This window comes from Bufo bufo, chromosome 7 (assembly GCF_905171765.1).
Source record: "Bufo bufo chromosome 7, aBufBuf1.1, whole genome shotgun sequence".
Classification (NCBI taxonomy): Eukaryota; Metazoa; Chordata; class Amphibia; order Anura; family Bufonidae; genus Bufo; species Bufo bufo.
In genome coordinates, this window is record NC_053395.1 from 65761075 (window position 1) to 65781071 (window position 19997).

Here is a 19997-nt window from a genome sequence, read left to right on the forward strand (position 1 = left end):
TCCATGCTTGTCAGCTGTCAGCAGGTTGACCCAATGCGCAGTATACGTGATATACCTGCCCTGACCGTGCTTTGCAGACCAGGTATCAGTGGTCAGATGGACCCTTGCCCCAACACTGTATGCCAGAGATGCCATGACTTCCTTTTCAATGACATGGTAGAGGTTTGGGATTGCCTTTTTTGAAAAAAAATTTCGTCCGGGTACCTTCCACTGTGGTGTCCCAATAGCGACAAATTTTTTGAAGGCCTCAGACTCTACCAGCTGGTATGGTAAAAGCTGGCGGGCTAAGAGTTCCGTCAAGCCAGCTGTCAGTCGCCGGGCAAGGGGGTGACTTTGTGACATTGGCTTCTTATGCTCAAACATGTCCTTGACAGACACCTGACTGTGGGCAGATGAGCAGGAACTGCTGAAGGTGAGAGATGGAGTGGCGGGTGGTTGAGAGGGGGCAGGGAGGACAGCAGTGGTTGACGTGGCTGAAGATGCAGGACCAGGAGGAGCATGGTGGCTTTGAGTTTGTGTGCTGCTTGTACTCATGTGTTGATCCCATAGGCGTTTGTGATGTGAGATCATGTGCCTTCGCAAAGCAGTTGTACCAAGGTGGGTGTTGGACTTCCCACGACTCAGTTTCTTTTGGCACAGGTTGCAAATGGCATTGCTTTTATCAGAGGCAGACACACAAAAAAAATGCCACACTGCTGAGCTTTGCAATGACGGCATTCTAGTGGTGGCAACAGCATGCGTTGACTGGCGTGCTGTCTGGCTGACCCCAGGTGCCGATACATGCTGTCTGACTGTGCCACTAACTCCTTGCGACGACCTCCCCCTGCTTCCAACTCGTCTCCTCATTCTCTCTGTCTCCCCTTCAGAACTTTCCCCCTCTTCTTCTCTTCGAGCAGGCACCCACGTGGCATACTTGGACACATCGTCATCATCAACCGCTTCACTTGTATCTGACACCTCAGCAAAGGAAGCAGCAGCGGGTACAACATCATCATCATCACACTGTACGTCCATGTGTGTAATCCTGCCTGACTGAGACATATCCCCGTAATCTACATCATCTGGCAATAATGGTTGCGCATCACTAATTGCATCCAACTGATGTGTAAATAACTCCTCTGACGGATCAAGTGAAGCGGCTGTGGTGGCTGTGGTGGTAGTGGCGACGGGCGGGTGCGTGGTAACTTGAGAGCAGGTGACCGAAGCTGAGTTGGAGGAGGATGGTGCGTCAAGGTTCTTAGCGGAAGCTGTTGAAGATTGGGTGTCCTGTCTAAGCCAGTCAACTACGTCCTCTGAATTTTTCGGGTTCAGGGTACGTGGCCTCTGAAAACTGGGCATTATTCCAGGGACAGTGGAAATCACAGCACCACGACCACGACGGCCCCTGCGGGGTGGCCTGCCTCTGCCTGTCATTTTTTTTTTAGATAAGTGGTACTACGCGTGCTAGGTACTGTGCCACCCGGTATGAGTGGTTGGCACTGGCAGTGGGCACACTACAGTCTGTGGAAGTGGGCCTGACACACACTGGCAGCAGGCAAGCAACTGAATTTAGACTACTGTCTAAAAATTAAATGCCTTATTTATCGGCAAGCTACTGTGCCACCCGGTATCAGTGGTTGGCACTGGCAGTGGGCACACTACAGTCAGTGGAAGAGGGCCTGACACACACTGGCAGCAGGCAAGCAACTGAAATTACACTAAAGTGTAAAAATTAAATGCCTTATTTATCGGCAAGCTACTGTGCCACCCGGTATGAATGGTTGGCACTGGCAGTGGGCACACTACAGTCAGTGGAAGAGGGCCTGACACACACTGGCAGCAGGCAAGCAACTGAATTTAGACTACTGTCTAAAAATTAAATGCCTTATTTATCGGCAAGCTACTGTGCCACCCGGTATCAGTGGTTGGCACTGGCAGTGGGCACACTACAGTCAGTGGAAGCGGGCCTGACACACACTGGCAGCAGGCAAGCAACTGAAATTACACTAAAGTGTAAAAATTAAATGCCTTATTTATCGACAAGCTACTGTGCCACCCGGTATCAGTGGTTGGCACTGGCAGTGGGCACACTACAGTCAGTGGAAGCGGGCCTGACACACACTGGCAGCAGGCAAGCAACTGAATTTAGACTACTGTCTAAAAATTAAATGCCTTATTTATCGGCAAGCTACTGTGCCACCCGGTATCAGTGGTTGGCACTGGCAGTGGGCACACTACAGTCAGTAGAAGCGGGCCTGACACACACTGGCAGCAGGCAAGCAACTGAAATTACACTAAAGTGTAAAAATTAAATGCCTTATTTATCGGCAAGCTACTGTGCCACCCGGTATGAGTGGTTGGCACTGGCAGTGGGCACACTACAGTCAGTGGAAGAGGGCCTGACACACTGACTGGCAGCAGGCAAGCAACTGAATTTAGACTACTGTCTAAAAATTAAATGCCTTATTTATCGGCAAGCTACTGTGCCACCCGGTATCAGTGGTTGGCACTGGCAGTGGGCACACTACAGTCAGTGGAAGCGGGCCTGACACACACTGGCAGCAGGCAAGCAACTGAAATTACACTAAAGTGTAAAAATTAAATGCCTTATTTATCGGCAAGCTACTGTGCCACCCGGTATCAGTGGTTGGCACTGGCAGTGGGCACACTACAGTCAGTAGAAGCGGGCCTGACACACACTGGCAGCAGGCAAGCAACTGAAATTACACTAAAGTGTAAAAATTAAATGCCTTATTTATCGGCAAGCTACTGTGCCACCCGGTATGAGTGGTTGGCACTGGCAGTGGGCACACTACAGTCAGTGGAAGAGGGCCTGACACACACTGGCAGCAGGCAAGCAACTGAATTTAGACTACTGTCTAAAAATTAAATGCCTTATTTATCGGCAAGCTACTGTGCCACCCGGTATCAGTGGTTGGCACTGGCAGTGGGCACACTACAGTCAGTGGAAGCGGGCCTGACACACACTGGCAGCAGGCAAGCAACTGAATTTAGACTACTGTCTAAAAATTAAATGCCTTATTTATCGGCAAGCTACTGTGCCACCCGGTATCAGTGGTTGGCACTGGCAGTGGGCACACTACAGTCAGTTGAAGTCGGCCTGACACACACTAGCAGCAGGCAAGCAGCTGAAATTACATTAAAGTGTAAAAATTAAATGCCTTTTTTAAGCAAAGTCCTGTGCCAGCCGGTATGAGTGGTGGGCACTGGCAGTGGGCACACTACAGTCAGTGGAAGTCAGCCTGACACACACTGGCAGGCAACTAACCTTAGATTAAAGTGTAAAAATTAAGTGCCTATTTTTTAAGCAAAGTCCTGTGCCACTCGGTATGACAGGGGTGGGCACTGGCAGTGGGCACACTACAGTCAGTTGAAGTCGGCCTGACACACACTAGCAGCAGGCAAGCAGCTGAAATTACACTAAAGTGTAAAAATTAAATGCCTTTTTTATGCAAAGTCCTGTGCCAGCCGGTATGAGTGGTGGGCACTGGCAGTGGGCACACTACAGTCAGTGGAAGTCAGCCTGACACACACTGGCAGGCAACTAACCTTAGATTAAAGTGTAAAAATTAAGTGCCTATTTTTTAAGCAAAGTCCTGTGCCACTCGGTATGACAGGGGTGGGCACTGGCAGTGGGCACACTACAGTCAGTTGAAGTCGGCCTGACACACACTAGCAGCAGGCAAGCAGCTGAAATTACATTAAAGTGTAAAAATTAAATGCCTTTTTTAAGCAAAGTCCTGTGCCAGCCGGTATGAGTGGTGGGCACTGGCAGTGGGCACACTACAGTCAGTGGAAGTCAGCCTGACACACACTGGCAGGCAACTAACCTTAGATTAAAGTGTAAAAATTAAGTGCCTATTTTTTAAGCAAAGTCCTGTGCCACTCGGTATGACAGGGGTGGGCACTGGCAGTGGGCACACTACAGTCAGTTGAAGTCGGCCTGACACACACTAGCAGCAGGCAAGCAGCTGAAATTACATTAAAGTGTAAAAATTAAATGCCTTTTTTAAGCAAAGTCCTGTGCCAGCCGGTATGAGTGGTGGGCACTGGCAGTGGGCACACTACAGTCAGTGGAAGAGGGCCTGACACACACTGGCAGCAGGCAAGCAACTGAATTTAGACTACTGTCTAAAAATTAAATGCCTTATTTATCGGCAAGCTACTGTGCCACCCGGTATCAGTGGTTGGCACTGGCAGTGGGCACACTACAGTCAGTGGAAGCGGGCCTGACACACACTGGCAGCAGGCAAGCAACTGAATTTAGACTACTGTCTAAAAATTAAATGCCTTATTTATCGGCAAGCTACTGTGCCACCCGGTATCAGTGGTTGGCACTGGCAGTGGGCACACTACAGTCAGTTGAAGTCGGCCTGACACACACTAGCAGCAGGCAAGCAGCTGAAATTACATTAAAGTGTAAAAATTAAATGCCTTTTTTAAGCAAAGTCCTGTGCCAGCCGGTATGAGTGGTGGGCACTGGCAGTGGGCACACTACAGTCAGTGGAAGTCAGCCTGACACACACTGGCAGGCAACTAACCTTAGATTAAAGTGTAAAAATTAAGTGCCTATTTTTTAAGCAAAGTCCTGTGCCACTCGGTATGACAGGGGTGGGCACTGGCAGTGGGCACACTACAGTCAGTTGAAGTCGGCCTGACACACACTAGCAGCAGGCAAGCAGCTGAAATTACACTAAAGTGTAAAAATTAAATGCCTTTTTTATGCAAAGTCCTGTGCCAGCCGGTATGAGTGGTGGGCACTGGCAGTGGGCACACTACAGTCAGTGGAAGTCAGCCTGACACACACTGGCAGGCAACTAACCTTAGATTAAAGTGTAAAAATTAAGTGCCTATTTTTTAAGCAAAGTCCTGTGCCACTCGGTATGACAGGGGTGGGCACTGGCAGTGGGCACACTACAGTCAGTTGAAGTCGGCCTGACACACACTAGCAGCAGGCAAGCAGCTGAAATTACATTAAAGTGTAAAAATTAAATGCCTTTTTTAAGCAAAGTCCTGTGCCAGCCGGTATGAGTGGTGGGCACTGGCAGTGGGCACACTACAGTCAGTGGAAGTCAGCCTGACACACACTGGCAGGCAACTAACCTTAGATTAAAGTGTAAAAATTAAGTGCCTATTTTTTAAGCAAAGTCCTGTGCCACTCGGTATGACAGGGGTGGGCACTGGCAGTGGGCACACTACAGTCAGTTGAAGTCGGCCTGACACACACTAGCAGCAGGCAAGCAGCTGAAATTACACTAAAGTGTAAAAATTAAATGCCTTTTTTATGCAAAGTCCTGTGCCAGCCGGTATGAGTGGTGGGCACTGGCAGTGGGCACACTACAGTCAGTGGAAGTCAGCCTGACACACACTGGCAGGCAACTAACCTTAGATTAAAGTGTAAAAATTAAGTGCCTATTTTTTAAGCAAAGTCCTGTGCCACTCGGTATGACAGGGGTGGGCACTGGCAGTGGGCACACTACAGTCAGTTGAAGTCGGCCTGACACACACTAGCAGCAGGCAAGCAGCTGAAATTACATTAAAGTGTAAAAATTAAATGCCTTTTTTAAGCAAAGTCCTGTGCCAGCCGGTATGAGTGGTGGGCACTGGCAGTGGGCACACTACAGTCAGTGGAAGTCAGCCTGACACACACTGGCAGGCAACTAACCTTAGATTAAAGTGTAAAAATTAAGTGCCTATTTTTTAAGCAAAGTCCTGTGCCACTCGGTATGACAGGGGTGGGCACTGGCAGTGGGCACACTACAGTCAGTTGAAGTCGGCCTGACACACACTAGCAGCAGGCAAGCAGCTGAAATTACATTAAAGTGTAAAAATTAAATGCCTTTTTTAAGCAAAGTCCTGTGCCAGCCGGTATGAGTGGTGGGCACTGGCAGTGGGCACACTACAGTCAGTGGAAGTCAGCCTGACACACACTGGCAGGCAACTAACCTTAGATTAAAGTGTAAAAATTAAGTGCCTATTTTTTAAGCAAAGTCCTGTGCCACTCGGGATGACAGGGGTGGGCACTGGCAGTGGGCACACTACAGTCAGTTGAAGTCGGCCTGACACACACTGGCAGGCAACTAACCTTAGATTAAAGTGTAAAAATGAAGTGCCTTTTTTTTAAGCAAAGTCCTGTGCCACACGGGATGACAGGGGTGGGCACTGGCAGTGGGCACACTACAGTCAGTTGAAGTCGGCCTGACACACACTAGCAGCAGGCAAGCAGCTGAAATTACACTAAAGTGTAAAAATTAAATGCCTTTTTTATGCAAAGTCCTGTGCCAGCCGGTATGAGTGGTGGGCACTGGCAGTGGGCACACTACAGTCAGTGGAAGTCAGCCTGACACACACTGGCAGGCAACTAACCTTAGATTAAAGTGTAAAAATTAAGTGCCTTTTTTTAAGCAAAGTCCTGTGCCACACGGAATGACAGGGGTGAGCACTGGCAGTGGGCACACTACAGTCTGTGGGCCTGCAGCTCCTCACACACAGGCAGGCCAGGCAACTGCAATATGTATATAAAGGAAAAAAAAAAAGCAGACTAATGTTGCAGCCCTAAAAAGGGCTTTTTGGGGTGCTGTCAGGACGCTGTCCTTACAGCAGAGATCAGATGAGTCTTTCAGGACTGGAGTGGACACTGAATTCACTAGCCTAGCTATCGATTTCCCAATTAAATCAGCAGCAGTTACAGTCTCCCTCCTCTCACTAAGACTGCAGCTTCAGAATGAATCTAAAATGGATGCTGTGCAGGAGGTGGGAGGGTCTGGGAGGGAGGGTATGCTGCTGATTGGCTGGAATGTGTCTGCTGACTGTGAGGTACAGGGTCAAAGTTTGCTCAATGATGATGTATAGGGGGCGGACCGAACATCGCATGTGTTCGCCCGGCAGAGGCGAACGCGAACAAGCTATGTTCGCCGGGAACTGTTCGCCGTCGGATAGTTCGGGCCATCTCTAAATGGGTGTTTAATTAATAGTAGAATAGAACGACAGTGTGTACATGGTATATCTCACATGCCTTGAACCAGACTAGGCCTCAATTAAATTTGTTTGCCCAAAATGGCTGTATTTCAAATTCCTGAATAGAACCCCTGTATATAAAGTGTGTATCTCACACGCCCTGATCCAGACTAGGCTGCAATTAAAGATTTGTGCCCAAAATGGCTGTATTTCAAATAACTGAATATAACCCCTGTATTTAAAGGGTGTATCTCACACGCCCTGATCCAGACTAGGCCGCAATTAAAGATTTATGCCTAAAATGGCTGTATTTCAATTAACTGAATATTACCCCTGTAGATAAAGGGTGTATCTCACAGTGACATCTGCAGCAAAGGCTGCCAAATATTTTTTTTTTTTGCCCAAACGGGTGTTTGTTTAATAACTGAATATGACAGCAGTATATAACCCTGGAATTTCAAACGTCTTGATGCTGCAAGGGCGGAACAATGGTGTATTTTGGCAAAAAAGTGTGTTTTTAAAAACCCAGAAAATTATGGCTGTATTTCTAGCTTAAATTGCACACTGACTTAGTCCTCATGCACACGACCGGTTTTTTTTGCGGTCCGCAAAAACGGGTTCCGTAGTTCCGTGATCCGTGTCTGTTTTTTCATCCGTGGGTCTTCCTTGATTTTTGGAGGATCCAGGGACATGAAAAGTGAAAAAAAAACTAAGTCAAGTTTGCATTGAAAATGATAGGAAAAACAGAAACGGATCACGGACGCGGATGACTATCTTGTGTGCATCCGAGATTTTTCACGGACCCATTGACTTGAATGGGTCCGTGAACCGTTGTCCGTGAAAAAAATAGGACAGGTCCTATTTTTTTCACGGACTGGAAAAACGGATCACGGACGCGGAAGCCAAACGGTGCATTTTCCGATTTTTCCACGGATCCATTGAAAGTCAATGGGTCCGCGGAAAAAAACGGAAAACGGAACAACGGCCGCAGATGCACACAACGGTCGTGTACATGAGGCCTAATCCAGATGTTGTATATTACCAAAAAAGTTTTTTTTTTTTTTACTAACAGAATATGAAAGCTGTATATAACGTTTGAATTTCACACGTCCAGATGCAGCTAAGGATGTAAAATAGTGTATTTTGCACAAAAAGGGTGTTTTAAAAACCCAGAAAATTATGGCTGTATTTCTAGCTTAAATTGCACACTGACTAATCCTGCAAATGCACCAGATGTTGTATATTGCCAAAAAAGGGTGATTTTTTTACAACCAGATTATTAGTGCAGTTTTCCAAGATTGGATTTCAATGTCACAAAAGCTCAGATGCAGTGTTATTTTATTTCGGTCACTGGGCTCAAGGCAGGGTAAAATGATTGTGCACTGCACCCACACAACTAAATGTATGTCGATTGCTGAGTTAGATTCACGTTCTGAACCAAAGATTCTCTCCTATTCTCTCCCTGAAATCACCAGCCGCTTCCTCTCCCTACACTAGTAACAGCAGAGTGACGTGCAGCGCTACGTGACTCCAGCTTATATAGAGGCTGGGTCACATGCTGCACTGGCCAATCACAGCCATGCCATTAGTAGGCATGGCTGTGATGGCTTCTAAGGTCACACAGTTAAACGCTTGTTGATTGGCTGCTCTGCAGCCTTTCAAAAAGCGCCAAGAAAGCGCCGAACACCGAACCCGAACTTTTACTAAAATGTTCGGGTGCGGGGTCCAAAAATCCTAAAGTTCGGTACAAAGCCGAACTGTAAAGTTCGGGTTTGTACCGAACTTTAGGATTTTTGGACCCCGCACCCGAACATTTTAGTAAAAGTTCGCTCAACCCTACTGATGAGTTCATGTATTTCATCCAGCCTGTTTTTCCTATGCATTATGGGAGTCCCAGGGCATTGTGGGTAGTTCCTGGTTCTTTCTAGTCTTGTGCTGGTGCAGCAAGCAGCCACCATCTTATGTCTCAGGAGCCATACACTCTCACTGGTTTTCCTGCCCCATCATCTGTTATTCAGCCTGTTTTTAAGCATAGTCGGTAAGGACACTAACTTGTGACATTTACCATAGTTTATGTATATTACTTGTATCTGATAACTCACTATCATTGTATTATCTCATGCACTGAATGTATAGCAGATTATTCTGTGTCTTATGCCATGTACCATGGATATTTATGTTCTAAAATATTACTGTTTTATTCTGTAGTTTCACCTTTCCTGTCAATCTACTAGCAATAAAGAGAACGTTAAAGCTGAGCAGTCTCTTTTACTCAGAGGACAGAAGGTTTAGCTACATGTCAGATTACACACCGTGCTAACGTGTATGAGGACAGTGCAGTGAAACGACTGCTGAGAACAAGCTCAGAAGATCAGACTAGACAGAGCCCGCCATTATCCGCGCAGAGCCTGCATACGGATATCGCAGCAGTCTCCTAACAGTCACACCGAATATCAGACTATACGGAGCCCGCCATTATCCACGGAGAGCCTACTTACGGATATTGCAGCAGTCTCCTAACAGTCACAACATGTCTAATAGTCGAGCATCTTCAAGACAAGGTCTCAGATAAGTGGCTCTAACAGGACATTGATGAGAGAAGCTGCCGCCATTGCTCGCCCAAAAGCAGAAGCCGTAAAAGCAAAAGCCAGGTTCACAGAACAAGAGATACAGATAAAGCTAAGAGAAGCTTCCCTGAGTATGGAGAAAGCGCAACTTGAAGCAACTCTAGTAAAACTCACCGCTGATAAAGAAACAGCAGCTGCCATAGCAGAAGCAGAATATCTAGAAGCCACGGAACATCTAGAAACCAAGAGTCATCGCCGCATCGTCAATCCAGGACTTGAATTCCAAGATCCACAATACGTCTATTAACATTCCAAGTCAGACGACGACCTAGATCCACAGCTTAATACAAAGTGGTTTGTTGACAAGCTAAGCCAACCTGCTTATTCGGATCATCAGAAAGTCGACTATCAGTCTCCTTGCAGCAAACTAGAGAATACACATCAGAGTGAAACCGGCTACAACAACTTCTCTCTAGAACAAAGAATCAGAAATCCGCCCCTGCTAAAAGAGATGCCCTTTGCTTCAGAATGGTATTACACAGACCAGATTAAACCGGATACTTCCAACAAGTATGGCCGTGCACCACACATTCACTCTGACAACACAACTCCAGCCGGTTCCAGCGCAAATCAAGCCACAATGGACTTTGCCAGGTTCCTTTTCTCGACGTGAGCTGGTCACCAAGGGACTTGTAAAGTTCAGCGACCGCGCTGAGAACTAACGAGCTTGGAGAGCTTCCTTCCAAAATTCCACCAGAGACCTAGGTCTGTCATGTAGTGAGGAACTGGATCTCCTGGTAAAATGCCTGGGAAGTGAGTCCACCAAACACGCTAGAAGGATTAGAGACATCAATGTAAATTATCCAGACATTGGTCTAAAAAGGGTCTGGGATAGACTTGATGAGGTTTATGGCGCAGCAGAGGTCATAGAAAGTGCCTTATTTAAGAGAATTGAGGACTTTCCTAAGATAGCGAACAAAGGCTATGCAAAGCTTAGAGAGTTAAATGACTTATTAATGGAACTGAGTGTAGCAAAGGCAGAAGGGGATCTGGTGGGATTGACATTCCTTGACACTGCTAGAGGTGTGAATCCTATAGTTCAGAAGCTCCCATACAACCTGCAAGAGAAGTGGGTCATGTATGGTTCTCGGTATAAACAAACTTACAATGTACCATTTCCTCCATTTAATGTGTTTGTAGATTTTGTCTCTGAACAAGCAAAATTCAGAAATGATCCTAGCTTTGATTTCATGATGTCATGTGCCAGCACCTCAGTCAGTAAACCTCGTAGGGCAATGGTGGAGGTCCACAAAATTAACGTTTCTTCCACAGGTTCAGTCCAAAAGTAGTTCAGCTCCTGTCAAGGAGGAGACAAACCCAAGGACCCGAACAGGCAGTGTGGCTTACACAGGAAGCCTCATTCTCTACTCAAGTTAAGAACCTTCAGGGAAAAGTAATTTGGAAGACCGCAAGACCTTCATTAAGGAGAACAACATCTGTTTTAAATGCTGCTCTTCAACTTCGCACTTCGCCAGGGACTGTGAGGTTAGTGCAAAGTGTGCCGAATGTGACAGCACAAACCATAACACAGCTCTACACCCTGGGCCACCATTGTGGGCTTCACCCAAAACCAGAGCATAGCGGGGAGCTGAAGGACACAAATACTGACACTTTGGCAGTTACTTCTAAATGTACAGAGGTTTGCAGAGACCTCAGAGGAGGCAGATCCTGCTCTAAAATCTCCTTTCTGAAGGTTTACCCAGCAGACGACCGAAGCAAAGCCATCAAAGTGTATACAATTCTAGACGATCAAAGTAACAAGTCGTTAGCAAAGTCTGCCTTCTTTGATAGCTTCGACATCAGAGGACCCAGTGCCCCCTACTCTCTAAGAACTTGTGCTGGTACTGTGGAAACAGCCGGAAGGAGGGCAAGTGGCTACATAGTTGAGTCCAGCGAGGGTCAAGTGCGTCTGCCTTTACCAACTATACTGGAATGTAACCAGATTCCTGACAACAGGTCCGAGATACCCACGCCAGAAGTAGCAGTGCATCAGCCTCACCTGAAGCGTATAAGACACCTGATCCCGAACCTTGATCCTGAAGCTCAGATAGTCTTACTCCTCGGGAGGTATATCCTACAGGTCCACAAGGTTAGACAGCAGATCAATGGACCTCACAACGCTCCATACGCCCAGAGACTTGGCCTAGGATGGGTCATTGTAGGAGAAGTCTGTTTGGGTGGTGTACACAAACCAACAACTGTCAACAGCATGCTTACCAGTACACTTGAGAATGGACGCCCATCTCTTCTCCAACCATGCGAAAATCACTTCTTCATCAAGGAACTGTCTCAAAGCACTTCATCACCAGGTACCCTTGCAGACCCTGCCTACGATGACTTCATCTGGGATGCCAATCAAGACCACCTGGGATCCACAGTCTTCCGCAAGACTAAAGAAGACAATCGTATAGCGATGTCATTCGAAGATAGACTGTTCCTAGATATAATGGAGCAGGGAATGGTGCAGGACGAAACAAGAAGCTGGGTCGCACCTCTACCCTTTAAGCCTCAAAGACAACGCTTACCCAACAATAGAGAGCAAGTTTTCAAGCGATTTGTCTCTCTCAGGCACAGCCTACGAAGTAAACCTGAGATGAGAGATCACTTCTTTACCTTCATGGAAATGATATTCCGGAACGGTCATGCAGAGTTAGCACCCACACTTCCAGACTCAGAAGAGCACTGGTACCTGCCCATGTTTGGGGTGTATCACCCGAAGAAGCCAGGTCAGATCAGAGTAGTGTGTGACTCAAGTGCCAAGTGTAAAGGCGTATCATTAAACAACGTTTTGCTGTCAGGCCCGAATCTAAACAACAAGCTCATAGGAGTGCATCTCCGTTTTCGCAGAGACTCCGTTGCATTCACGGCTGATATCCAACAGATGTTCCATTGCTTCCTAGTTAAGAAGGAATAATAGAAGTTTCTTGAGATTCCTATGGTTCAAGGATAACTATCCCTCTAAAGATATTATAGAGTATCGTATGAAAGTTCACATCTTCGGCAATAGTCCTTCTCCTGCAGTCGCCATCTATGGATTAAGACGCGCAGCTCAGGAAGTAGAAGAAAAGTACGGAGCGGATGTCAGACTCTTTGCAGAGAAGGACTTCTATGTGGATGACTGTCTGAAATCAATGCCCTCAGATGAGACTGCAATCAGTCTTCTTAAAAGAACCCAGGAGATGCTCTCTCTGTCTAACCTGAGGCTACACAAGATCGCTTCTAACAGCCAGAAATTGATGGAAGCCTTTCCTTCTCAGGACCATTCAGGAGACTTAAAGGATTTAGATCTAGGCTGTGACTCACCTCCGATGCAACGGAGCCTTGGCCTACTATGGGACTTAAAAGCTGATACTTTCACTTTCCAGGTTAGCAGAGAAGAAAAACCCTTTACTCGCAGAGGAGTACTGTCGGCCATAAGCAGTTTATATGACCCACTGGGATTTGCAGCTCCAATACTCATCGAAGGTAAAGCTATGTTAGGAGACTTCACCAGAGAAGGGTCGAACTGGGACACTCCCCTTCCCATGAAGGAAAGAACCATGTGGTTAGACTGGAAGAATTCCCTTACAGCCTTATCTGATCTTCACATAGCTCGTCCATATGTTAATGTACCAACTACCAAGGTTGGGACACAAAAACGTTGTGTTTTCTGTGATGCTTCAGTCAAAGCAATTGCGGCTGTAGCTTACTTGAAGACGTTAGATACCAGCGGACAATGCCATGTAGGGTTCGTCATGAGTAAAGCGAAACTAATGCCACTCCAGGAACACACAATACCAAGCCTGGAACTATGTGCCGCGGTGTTAGCGGTGGAGTTAGCCAAACTCATCGCTGCAGAAATGGACCTGGAGATTAAAGACTCTGAGTTCTATACAGATAGCAAGATAGTACTGGGATATATCTGTAATGAAGCTAGACGCTTCTATGTCTACGTCAACAACAGAGTTCTAAGGATTAGAAGATCTACCTCTCCTGAACAATGGAAATATGTACCTACTCATCTCAACCCTGCGGACCAAGCAACCAGATCCGTCGCTGCTGACAGTCTCAAGGATACGATTTGGGTTACAGACCCCACCCTTTTGTACAAGCCGACGCCCAACACAGCAGAAACTACCATGTTTGAAATAGTAGACCCACATACTGATGTTGAGATACATCCTCAGATAACTGTGCTACATACGGAGACTCTCAACCACCACCTGAAATCCCACAGATTCAGTAGGTTCTCTACTTGGAGATCTCTTGTCCGTGCCATCACTTGCCTGACTCACATCGCTCGGTCGTACAAAGCAACCTCATCCGCAGATAAAAATATCTGTAGAGGTTGGCATCATTGTAAACATGTTTACACAGCTCTTGATCTAAAGCGGTCAAAAAATGTAATCATCCAGGTTGTACAGCATGAAACCTATGAAACAGAAATCGCCTGTGCGGTCAGCCAAAGACCCGTGCCCAAAGGTAGTGTTTTAAGGAAACTTGACCCAGTGATCGATGAAGATGGACTCTTAAGAGTAGGTGGACGCCTTATGGAAGCCAATGTAGGCCTAGCAGAGAAACATCCTGTGATAGTTCCTGGACAGCATCATATAGCTACTCTGCTCGTGCAACATTACCATGAACAGACAAAGCACCAAGGTCATCTGTTTACTGAAGGAGCTCTAAGAGCAGCTGGACTGTGGATAGTTGGAGCTAAAAGATGTGTATGCAGATTCATATTTAAATGTGTTACCTATCGGAAACTTCGTGGTATGTCACAGGCACCGAAGATGGCAAACCTCCCGTATGACCGACTAAGTACGGATCCACCCTTCACCAATGTTGGCCTAGACGTGTTCGGACCTTGGCCTGTGGTGGTCCGGCAAACCAGGGGAGGCCGTGCACACGGGAAACGTTGGGCGATTATGTTCTCCTGTCTGTCCATCAGAGCTGTCCATATTGAAGTAATTGAATCTATGGATACTTCCTATTTAATTAATGCTTTCCGACGTTTTATTGCCATTACAGGACCTGTCAAACACATTCATTCTGACTGAGGCACAAACTTCGTCGGAGCAGCGAGAGAACTACAACTCTCTTCCAACTTGGATGTTAACAACATAGAAAGATACCTCAGTGAACGAGGATGCACTTGGACCTTCAACCCACCACACTCTCCACACATGGGAGGTGCTTGGGAGAGGATGATAGGCATCGCACAGAGAATCCTCGACTCAATCTTTTAAAAGAAGGATCTTCAAAGCTGACTCATGAAAGCCTGACTACCTTCATGGCGGAAGTATCGGCTATCATAAATGCCAGACCGCTAACTCCGATTTCTAGCTATCCTGATGACCTAAAAGTTCTCACACCCGCCACACTGCTTACCCAAAAGACTGAACAAATTTGTGCTCCACCTGGAGAATTCAATTCCAAAGATCTTTACAAGAATCGATGGATACAAGTACAGAGTCTCTCAAACTCTTTCTGGGACAAGTGGAAAAAGCAATACATTCCCACTCTGCAACCGAGGAGAAAGTGGCAAACCAGCAAGCCTAACCTCCAGACTGGCGATGTAGTCCTAATGAAAGACTGCCAGTCACGAAGAAACGAGTGGCCATTAGGTCTTGTGACTAAGACATTCCCAAGTAAAAATGGAATTATACGCAAAGAAGAATTGAAAATACGGAGACAGGATGAGACCAAATGTTCCTCAGACCAGTAGGAGAACTCGTTCTACTGTTTGCACCCAACGAATACAATAGTGACGTCAAGCGGGGAGTGTTCTGTCCCCAGATTCAGATCCAGTTGTTTCTGTGTGTTTATCAGTTGACATTGCATTTAACTGTGTTGTAAGCCATTTGCATTACATTGTATGGTAACAGCACCATCTACTGATGAGTTCATGTAATTCATCCAGCCTGTTTTTCCTATGCATTATGGGAGTCCCAGGGCATTGTGGGTAGTTCCTGGTTCTTTCTAGTCTTGTGCTGGTGCAGCAAGCAGCCACCATCTTATGTCTCAGGAGCCATACACTCTCACTGGTTTTCCTGCCCCATCATCTGTTATTCAGCCTGTTTCTAAGCATAGTCGGTAAGGACACTATCTTGTGACATTTACCATAGTTTATGTATGTTACTTGTATCTGATAACTCACTATCATTGTATTATCTCATGTACTAAATGTATAGCAGATTATTCTGTGTCTTATGCCATGTACAATGGATATTTTTGTTCTAAAATATTACTGTTTTAGGCTACTTTCACACTAGCATTCGGGGCTCCGTTTGTGAGCTTCGTTTGAAGGGGCTCACAAGCGGCCCCGAAAGCATCTGTACTGCCCCAATGCATTCTGAGTGGATGCGGATCCGCTCAGAATGCATCAGTCTGGCAGCGTTCAGCCTCCACTCCGCTCAGCAAGCGGACAACTGAACGCTGCTTGCACCGTTCGGGTGTCCGCCTGGCGGTGCGGAGGCAAATGGATCCGTCCAGACTTACAATGTAAGTCAATGGGGACTGATCCGTTTGAATTTGACACTATAGGGCTCAATTTTCAAACGGATCCGTCCCCCATTGACTTTCAATGTAAAGTCTGGACGGATCCGTCTGAAGCTACTTTCACACTTGTAATTTTTTCTACAATATAATGCAGACGGATCCGTTCTGAATGGATCCCAAGTCTGCATTATATGAGCGGATCCGTCTGGGAAGACCCCAGACGGATCCGCTCTGAACGCTAGTGTGAAAATAGCCTTATTCTGTAGTTACACCTTTCCTGTCAATCTACTAGCAATAAAGAGAACGTTAAAGCTGAACAGTCTCTTTTTCTCAGAAGACAGAAGGTTTAGCTACATGTCAGATTACAAACCATGCTAACGTGTATGAGGACAGTATACTCCTAAAATGTATAGTAGAGATGAGAAAATATCTTGAAATTCGTTTTAAGTCTGATTTGTAGAGTTTTTCAAAAGATTCAATTTGTGTCCAAATCGATTCTACACTTATCAAATATGCTCCAGTTGGTCTTAAAATTGGTATATGACTATAATCTTTTTTAAACTCTTTATATCTTTAGAATTTTATTTTTTTACAGATTTTTGCTTTTTCTCTCCTTCTCCCCTTTAAGAATTCGAATGCAATGACAGCAATAGAAAATAATGTCAGAGTGACACTAACATATGTAACTATGGGTAAATGCAAAAACTGTCCCTTATCGGGCAGATGGTGTTTAAACACACATGGTGTTATGAAAAAAAAAAATGGCTTGTTGGGACCAAGCTTCCAAAAATTAAGCGTTAACAGGGGCAGAATGCCTGCCCATATTTATACATGCACAAGTGTTAATTGTCAGAAGAAACAGTAGCTTGTTTTGAAGAAACCTGGAATAAATCTCTCGTTTAATTGGGAGCAGCAGCAGTACAGTGTGGATCTTGAAAGGGTAGGGTAATAGTGGCATGTAGCCACTACAGCAACAACAGCAGTAACAGCAAACATGTAACAGGCAGGCAGTAGATGTGTATGCAGCTATATTTAAGGGTAGTAGCAGTAGAAGCTGTGCAGTGGTAATGGTAGTGGCAGTAAGTGTAATGGAAGTGGCAGTAGGGAGAAGCAGCTGCATCCATATGGTGCAGCAAGCCCATGAGGAGCTGGTATGGAGGATGAAGGTGGTAGTGGCTCCTGTTATACCATGGTCTATTACAGTGGATGTCCTCTCACCGTTGCTCCCCAGGGCCAGTGCAGCGCAATGAGGGGGCAATCTTTCTTCCCTCCAGGCACACCCTGATTCTGGGGCTCCTGCCTGATGGTAGCAAGAGTGCCCGTGATGTTAGGTGTTTGGATGGGTGCAAGGCAGGGTCTGTGCAAAGTGTAATGACCAGCATAAGGTATAGCAGTCAGAAAACCATGTCAGAGGTAGAACAATAAATGTCTCTTTACTGTAGTGCAAAATGGGAGTTGTAGTACATCCAACTAAAGCAGCGACAGTTCCAACTGCACACAGTGCTATTCTCTCCCAGATAATGATGTATGGATTTGAGCAAGGATGGGAGCAATGGTCCGCTTTGTACACTATCTTGCTGAAGTCTCTTCTCGGTAGAATCTATGGCAAGTGACTATTCCCTTGCATCTATGCCTGTAACAGGCACTGAGACATACTGGTTGACTGATATTGCAATGAGCAGGACCGTGGTACGGTTACACGGACGCCAAATTATGCAGTGGGTCAGGATATGGGTATAATAGTCTATAGTTTTGTTTGTGACGCCAATTGCAGTGTGCACAGGGTACTGTCACAGAGCCCTTTAAGTTGTTGTAACTCACGTACCAGGTTAGGAATGCCAGTGTGGTGTAATGTCTCTGTATGGTAGTGGTAATAGTGTCAACGGTGTCTCCTGGATCCTGGCTCACTTGCAATAAAATTAGTGTGGTGCTAGTAGGAGTAATAGAGGGATTTGCAGCAGTAAATGAGATCCAGACCTTGGGTGAAGTTCAAAATTGTCTTTACTGATGGTAACTTTCATCTAAGCAAGGTACAGCATTAGTCTTTGGTCCCAGCAGGTATTGGCAATGTGTGGCAGGAATATATCTTCTGCTCTATCATGTACCTGGATCTTTGCAGGAAAAGACGTCTGCTTAGTAGCTCTAAACTGTGGCAGGAATTTGTCTTCTGCACTTTTTATCTTCTGCTGTCTAGAGACTGACTAGCTGAGGAGGAATATGGCTTCTCCTGGGTCTCTGGACGGTACTCACAGCTATGGTCTCAGGGTATGCTTCTTCCTGGAACTGGAGTCTTCTGCTTGCTTCTACCAGCTGAGACTGAAGGGCTCAGGCTGGGGATGATGATCAATGTCTCAACCTAGACAAGATCCTGGCTTTGGATCTCTATATCTGGGAGCTCCTAACATGCACACCCTACCCCTAGCAGGGGGTGGGCTACACTCCCTCTAACTTCCTTCTCTCCCCATGAGGCAGGATGTGGGGCAACCCACTCTGCTCCCAGAGGGGGGAGCTAAACTGGAATGAACTATTCCAGTTTAGATGTGCTAAACTGACTGCCATTGAGGAAGGGGAAAGCAGTCCCCGAAACGCGTCTGGCATGATTTACCCCTGCATACTTCTATCCATTGGAAACATCAAGCTATACCTTTGTACGGACTTACCAAACAAAATCGGAGCGCTCCGAAGTCTGATATTTCCAGGATTGTTCCTTTTCAATTTGGAAATGGCAGTCACAAGTCTCGTCTCGCGATTCCTGACCCGGACCACGTGACAGCTAGCGGCAAGCGAGGATGCCGGTCAGCTATCGCAGAGACGGTCAACGCGGTGAGTAGTAGCAGTGTCTGATGTGGTACGGAACCAACAGCCGCCGATCCTTGAGAAAACATCACCGGTAAGACACCAAGTACCGTTTAATATAACATCAGCACTGGAATTATCTACTATTTCTACCTAACAATTAGACCCACATCTGACTTACAAAGTCTAGAGTTAGTCTACATCCCATCGGACTAACCAAGTTTTACTTCTGCATGACTAGCCCTAACTGTGCATTTCTGGACCAATCACCTTCAAGTTGAATACCTGGACTTATTCTCAGGAATACATCGTTTTTTCACTCTTGCGAAAACGGTACTCCCAGAACTCAGAGGGGGCCTTTTTCATTACATTATATGGACTTTAGTTTCTCTATAGTCAATTAAGGGACCTCACATGCGGTTTAAGAGAGGTACATAGTGATCCACACTCTCCCTTTTTAGGCACACCATTACTGTGAACCTGTATTATGTTTGCAAAATTAACGCCACAGGCATGAACCACTGGAGCCTTGTGTGATTCATATATTTTTATTTATTATTTTTTTGCATCCTTTTAGAGCTATTCAGTGTTTTATACTATTTTATATGTGTATTGTGTATTTTATATATTTTTTTAGACTATTCTCACGGATCATAGATTCAAAAAACTGTCATTGTTCCATATGGTACACATATGCTTGAGTGCCAGTCTTATTTTACTTATTTTGCCAATCCATTTCTTCTGAAAGGGTGATCAGTTTTGACTAGAGCACCTACTCCACACTGAGAAGGCAGTGAGCTATTCACTCTAACAACATTCAATTCTAAACTGACTTAACTCCTTGCTAACACATTGCTGCCACCTGCTGGTGAACATGAAAATTGCAACAATTATACATTTGACAAGGTTTATAATGCACAGTTGTGAGGATATTAAGTGAAATTACATGAAATGACAAGGTTAATGTTTTTAACAGATTGTAGCGGGGTAAAAAGAGTTTCATAACACAACTCTGGGGTGTTACAATATGACTGGCAGGGTCACTCCTTAACTGTGTAGGTTGTCTTAGCAGTAATCCATCCATGGCAGTAAAGTTTATATTGACTTCAATGATAGTTATCTTACTGACTGACTCTTTTC